This window comes from Vicugna pacos, chromosome 11 (assembly GCF_048564905.1).
Source record: "Vicugna pacos chromosome 11, VicPac4, whole genome shotgun sequence".
Taxonomy (NCBI): Eukaryota; Metazoa; Chordata; class Mammalia; order Artiodactyla; family Camelidae; genus Vicugna; species Vicugna pacos.
Genome location: NC_132997.1, coordinates 20,530,727 through 20,535,978, shown reverse-complemented (window position 1 = coordinate 20,535,978; position 5,252 = coordinate 20,530,727). Strand labels below are relative to the sequence as shown.

Genomic DNA, 5,252 nt, shown 5'->3' with positions numbered 1-5,252 from the left:
AAAAAGGGCAGCCAACCCACTTCCTTCCAAATTTCCCCCTAGGTCCCTGCATAGGAAATGTACCAATACCCTCCCAGGACTCCAAGTCCCAACAAAAACAGCTCCAGTACAATTCAGGACATTATTTAAAGCAATGACATCCTGATATCAGGAGACTCACCAAAGCACCTAGAAAGACCAAGAAGCAGGTGGCATTAGAAAGACCTGTGCTGGTACCACGCTGCAGTCTGGGGTAGGCTCCATCTGTCCCCTGGTGGTGTTTCTAGACTATCTGAAGAATAATACTTTTCTCTCTGAATAAGAACACAGAATTCTAGAAAACACACCATCTGCAATCAAAGAGAGGAATCATTTCTCCTACAATCATCTCCCCTGTACCCAGGACTGGGGAGACAGTGCTGGCCTTCCCAAGGCCAGGATGAGCTGGCTAACACACCCTGTCTCTCTCCAGCTTCCTCTCACTGTCAACCCTGGCAGTTTCCTTGCTGGTCTTTTTGTCTTGATCTCTGAGTCTCTCTTTGTCTCTTCTGCTCCCTGTCAGTCTGTCTTTGTCACAGTGTCTCTCTGTTTCTCTCGCTCCCCTTTCTCTCACTTGCTCTTCTTGCCTCATCTTTGCTGTGGTCGATGCTTGATGAACATGCCTCTGCCTCTCCCAGGTCCCCACAGGCAGGGCTGTTTCATAAAACAATCACTGGCAAATGCCTCTGTTGAAACTTCACTAAACCCAGATGACAGTAATTAAAATCCCATGCTGCCTGGGAAAGACTCATTGACTGGCAGTGACCTCTTGGTGGATACAGGCCACAGCCACTTCTAGGTCAGGAGACTCTTCTGTACTCCATCCCCATCTTTCAGTCACAGGTCGTTGTCTTCAACAGTGAGATGATGTGCTGGCTGCCTCACTATCAGAGACAAAGGGTAGTAGGTTTTTTTGTTCATTTGTTTGTTTAAGTCATTTCTGAGTGTTTTGTGTGGAAAATTTGGTGCATCAGGAAAAAATTTTAATAGAGAAAGACAATATCTTACAAAGCATTGTAAATTACAGTGATCCCTTTTTTAACTATCTTCTATTATGATTTGAAGCCTGCTAACGAGGCATGTTTGTACCAAAAAAAAAAAAAAAAGCACATAAGAATCCAGAGGACAAAGAAAGTATTCTAAAAGAGCATATGCCTTTGCTGGAGCCAATCTGAGATTCACCTGCAATTACATATTCAAAATTGAAACAGTGCATAGCAGAATGTCATGAAATAAGCATTTCTCCTTCCGTCGGCTTCCCTTCCTCTTGCAAAATTTATCACAGGACCCCGCCAAAACAAAAAGCCACCAAGCCTTTTAATGATTAGAATTTTCAAATATTTGTGTGTCTATGGTAACTGCTCAAAATGAATTTTTAAATGCTCATTGAACTGAGAGTAACCTTGCTTCTCCAAAAGACGGCCTGTTGCTGGAAAAGAGTACCACCAACAGGAAACACACACACACTGTTCAAAAGGCCCTCGAGATGCAAAAATGTCAAAAGGTGGCAATGTCTTTCTAATTTTGAATAGATGTTAGTATGTCACAACTTGCCCTGCAGGGGGCGCTCTGAGAGTTAGTAATTGTCATTTCTGTCAATAAAGTATTGAAATGCTCAAAGGTAACCTTGAGCCTTTTGGATCTGATCCTACCCCTTATGTCTCTTAAGAAGTGCTATCTGAATACGCTCTCCAGGCGGCTGGTGGTCGAGGGACATCATGCGGTTTCCGCACCCACCATCTATGCGTAACCAGAGCCCAAAGGCAACATCACAGCTCTGGACACATCAATGGGAGACTTGAGCCCCGCGGCCCCGACTTTGTGGCTCCTCTCAGGCGGCCGCCCGGTCCAGAGCCCGCGAGCCTCGGGGCAAGTGGCCGAGTCCAGGGCCCGCAGTCCGAGGCCAGGGCCCGTCCCGTCCCCACCGCCACCGCAGGCGCCCAAGGGGACGGCCCCGCTGCCCTGTGGGCCCGGGGCGCGCGCAGGAGGGACGCCCTCCATGCAACGCCCGCCTTCGTGGCCCGAGCCCAACGGCCTTACGCTGCCGACAGCGGAGCGGCTGCGACTGGTAGCGGCGGCCCCGGAGCCGAGGACCCGGGTAGGATCGCGGCCTGGCAGCTGGAGAGCCGGGCCCCTTGCTGGCCCGCCGGCGGGCGGGGAGGAGCGACAGGCAGGGCTGCACTTACCAGCCTCTGTGCTTCTCCCCGGCCGCCAGGAGGGTCACATAGTCAGTGACCCACTCAGTCTTCAACTTCCTTGTCACGACCCAGGGCCTCCCAGGAACCCACCCAGTTCAGGGGTGAATCCCCTTCCCCGCAGCCCTCACACCTGCCTCTGCTCACGCCTGCGCACTGGCTCCTGGGGGCGTGGGATGGGGGGCTCGGGGCGGCTCCCAGCCTCAGGACTGACTCAGGGATAGCCATGTTTATTTTTCATTTACTGAAAGTATTTCACTTGGGATCAAATGTAGAAGAAATACGTGGTAAGATTTCTTGTCCAAAACATTATTTAATGACTAAAGAGTCTGCCTTTGTAAGATTTCCTTAGTGACCATTATTTGGATCCCGTCAACTGACCTGAGTCAAACAGCAGGTACCAAAATTGTTCAGTAGTGTATTTTCCTTGTGTCATCAGTCAGTAGTGCATTTGACCATGTGGAGTTTTATTGGATGTGAACTATTTTTACTAATAATCACTCTGATGTCGTATGTACTTCTAGGCTGAAAGTGTGGGTGTCCAATAGGCCTAATTTTTGATGACACTTTTTTTTTTTTTTGGCAGATCTCAATTTTTGATCCAGCGATTTGGACTGCTTCCCCAAGTTCCCATCCTCCACCTTGGCCCACCTCATCAGGGAACAGAAGAGGATATTCTCTGAGCTGCTTCCAAGGAACAGGCAGATGAAAGCCCCACTGTGGTTCCAGCCGCCTGCCTGGGAAATGAAAGAATCTTTGCCTCTAGAAAATCCTGGTTAGAAACTGTATCTCTAATTCCCCTGGGAATGAAGAGACACCAAGCAGAGGGCCTCTATGGTAGGTAAACGAAACCCAACTCATCTGAAAATCACTCCATCTCCTCCCCTTCTTCTTGGTGTTTAGTGTAGGCAAACAGCCCAGGTCATCACCACATGGCTTTTATTCTTTTTTTTTTTTTTTACTTAAGAAGAGAAAAATGGTCTAAATGAAGACAGAAATTCTCCATAACAATGGTTGACTTCCTAAGGTCTCTTATAGCTGAAAGTGTCCAGATGAACTTCAGGCAGATTAGAAGTGAGCAATAGGATTGTGTGGACTGTGTGGGTTTGAGGGAGGCTGTTTAGATGGAGTAGATGCAGCTGAGTTGGCTCTTTGACCCTTTCTCTTTCCTCCTTCCTGCCTCAGAGGTGAACGCATGTTGGCGGATCAAGTCCCGTGCTCCAGCAGCCATTTTGGACCAAGAGACAGCCTTGAGGATGAACACCAGCTAAAAATACTGAAAGGGGCAGAAAGATGGATAATGGCTGACTACCATGGTGTGCTGTTGACAGTATGAACTCTCTACACTCGTAATTATTTTCCATGAGAGAGGAAAAACCTTACCACTCTACGCCTGTGGTATTCTGGGTTTCTGCTCTATTAGGGAAATATCGGCATCCAAGGAGAGTGGTCCCCTCCTGCCAAGTCAGACAACCTGAACTGCCCTGACTCTGTGGACACCCCATCCTCTATCATTCTCTCTACTTATGAGCTACACATCTCAACCTTCTACAGGATCTAAGGTAGAAAAGGGATGTTTGAGGATCTGTACTGAATGTGTTTTCTGGGGGCAAATTTGGTTTTACATACAGACTCTGCAATGATGATTCTTAGTAACATCCTACAAACCAGCACTTAGCCTGTGCTCCTAAGCCTCAGGGTAGAGCCTCAGCCCAAGCAGGCCTTCCCCTGGGCCCTTGGATCTCTGCTTCATCTGCTCCCAATTTAAACAGGGGCTTCTGTTTTTCCCCTCCTGGGAGAGCTTGGAATTTCCTTTTTGTGAGGATCTATGTTCTCTGCATCGGGGGCTCCAACTCTGGGTGGAGAGGAGGGAGGTCACTGACCATCATCTCACTCACTAACTCAAAACATGGGACCCCCTTGACCTTACATTGATGGACATATTGGCCCTCCTTCCTCCCCATTTGCGGTTTAGGGCAAAAGGCAGAGTCCCTTCCCCTGCAGAAGCTGAATGACACGATGTTAGCCACAGGGGGTCTGGACCAGGGATGAGGCAGGGAGTCACTGCTGGGGGAGCCTGAGGGGTGGAAGGGCCTGTGCTCATCTCTGAAGCTCTTGAGGCTGAAGCTCTGACCTTCCTGCAGTTTCCTTGAGCACCTGATATGTTTTGTCACAACTCTTTCTGCTCATATGATCTCAAGTGGGAGCCGCTGCTGCAGCTAGGGAATTCTGCTGGAGGGAACACATCCAAGGCCTTGCCTTTAATTTGGTGACATGGCATATTTTTAATATTTAAAATTTATATTTAAAGCAAAATAAACCCCATGGTAATCAGTCTCCTCATACATTACTCAGACAGACACAAGAGACTACTGTAACATGATATCACCAATAAGAATACCCAGGGGTTGTAAATTCACAAACACATCAGGCACAGCGGGTGCCCCAGCACTGAAGGGGAGGGGAGGCAGCAGAGCCTGACTGGTACATACTACACTTTCCTTTGATAAGAATGTTCTGGAATAGACGTTAAAAGGGGTTATTGTAACATTGTCAATGTACTTAATGCCAAGTACATTTACAATTTAATCAAAAAATTAAACTTTAAAGTCACTATGTCATAGAATAAATAATTTAGTGTATGTAATATAACAAATTTATTTTTTTTAAAGAAGGAATTACAGGGAATGGGAAGGACATCTCCAGTGTGGCTGCTGGCACCCGGGGCAGCTCAGCCCGCGGCCCTGAAGGCACTGCGTGTGCTGGTGCTCCTTGCTGATTGGGTAGCAGCTCTAGGTATATCCTGGGAGGACCTGACTCTAGCACCTGAGTAACTAGGAGAAGTGGGTGTGTTGTGGTCTCTGATCTAGAACTGGATAACCCTGTGGGGTCACAGCTGGGCCAAAGCACAGTGGTGCCCCAGGGCCAGTGGGGGAGCTCTGGCTGAGGTTGGCTGAGGCTCTGGATGTGAGGCCGGGCAGGCGGCTGGCTGAGGTGGTAGAGGAAGTGCTAGAGCAGCTGTTCCTGATTTTCGGGCTC

At 48.4% G+C, this 5,252-nt stretch overlaps 1 long non-coding RNA gene across 1 annotated transcript; it reads left to right on the top strand.

Moving 5' to 3' along the window:
• Window positions 1–2,032: 2,032 nt before the first annotated feature.
• On the top strand, window positions 2,033–4,860 carry LOC140699189 (uncharacterized). The gene is made up of 3 exons (XR_012077198.1): window positions 2,033–2,116; window positions 2,800–3,050; window positions 3,399–4,860. It is a non-coding gene; the product is annotated as an uncharacterized lncRNA (long non-coding RNA).
• The last annotated feature ends 392 nt before the right edge of the window (window positions 4,861–5,252 follow it).